Source organism: Enhydra lutris, unplaced genomic scaffold (assembly GCF_002288905.1).
Source record: "Enhydra lutris kenyoni isolate GAN:26980312 unplaced genomic scaffold, ASM228890v2 scaffoldscaffold18, whole genome shotgun sequence".
Classification (NCBI taxonomy): Eukaryota; Metazoa; Chordata; class Mammalia; order Carnivora; family Mustelidae; genus Enhydra; species Enhydra lutris.
Window position 1 is genome coordinate 21,424,668 of NW_019154102.1, and position 1,354 is coordinate 21,426,021.

Sequence of the window (1,354 nt, forward strand, 5' to 3'; positions counted from 1 at the left end):
CCTTCGCCCTGTGTCTCCCAGTAGTTGCATTTTCCATAAGCGAAGTTTGCTGTTGGGAGCAGGAAGTGGATGTGGGTACTGTGTGGGCGTGGTTCCCTGTCATTGTATCCCCCAGGTGAGATTTGTGGAACCACCACACTGCAGTCCGGGTGCAGGGTTGCCAATGACCACAAAGGTCCCCTCTGCAAAGTACCCCCCCCAACACACACACACCCAGGAGATGTTGAAAGAATGGAAATACTGAGAGAGGGACCAGGGACCCAAAGTGGGTCCTCGGGCCAGAGGTTAGAGGTGAGATTTTAATCTTTGGGGAAGAAAAGCCAAGCACGGTCCACCCCAGTCTGCTCTGGGGAAGACATATTTTGGTTTCGGATTGGCTGGCCTGAGTCACCTGGACAGGGGTCCCCAGACAGCCGAGCTTCCTCCCTTCCCTCTGCGTTGGCGGTATAGTTTGCCGGCTGGATATCCTGAGTCTGGAATGAAACATGGGAGTGACCAGGGCAAACCTTCGGTTCAGTGGGTTGAGCCACTATCTCGTGCCCACCTTGACTTGTCCAGCAGACCTGTGACCCCATGACTCCTTTAGCCACTAGATACCAGGAGGATTCCTCCATTTGTACGTTCTGCTCTGAGCTGAAAAATGTCAGGATAGGTCTGTGGCATGACACTGGGCAGGTGAAATATAAAAAGGTAAGAGGTCCTAGGAATGGATGGAGGGAGACTTGCCCCAGCTCCCAGAAAGCTCTCAGTATTATGAGACAGAAAGACTAAAAGAGACCCAAGTCTGATGGAGGAGACACAAACTCAGCTCTCTGGAGGCTCAGAGTCTAGGGGCAGTGACAAGAGACAATTCTCCAAAAGGGCATGACAAAGGAAAGACACCAGATGAGTGGTGAACGCAGGGAAGGCTTCCTGTAGGAGGTGGCCCTGAAGCTGGCACAAGAATGGGGAGACAGTGAGGAAGAGACGTGGGGAGAGACGTGGTGTGAAGACCCAGAAGAGATGTGGTCTGGAGCAAGGGGAAGAGCTGAGTTCACCCTGGCCACAGACTGGGGGCAAACGAACACCCAGATTCAGAGGTAGAGGGCCAGCCATACGCCTGTACCGCTACCCTCCTGGCAGCTGCTGCTGGCCATTGGCTTAGGTCCCTTCCCAGATCCGGAAGAGCTTCTGGACCAGAGGCCAGTTTCCCTGTTTACAGTCAACTCAGGGAGGAGGGGACTGCCGAGGGGAGGGGTGGCCTCTGGGGCGGTCTGAGCCGCCCTCTCCAGCTCCTCCAGCTCCAGCCAGGCCTCAAGTATTGCACTCGCCACCGGCAGGCTCCCATCCTCAGCTCCCAGCCTGCCGCCTCGCC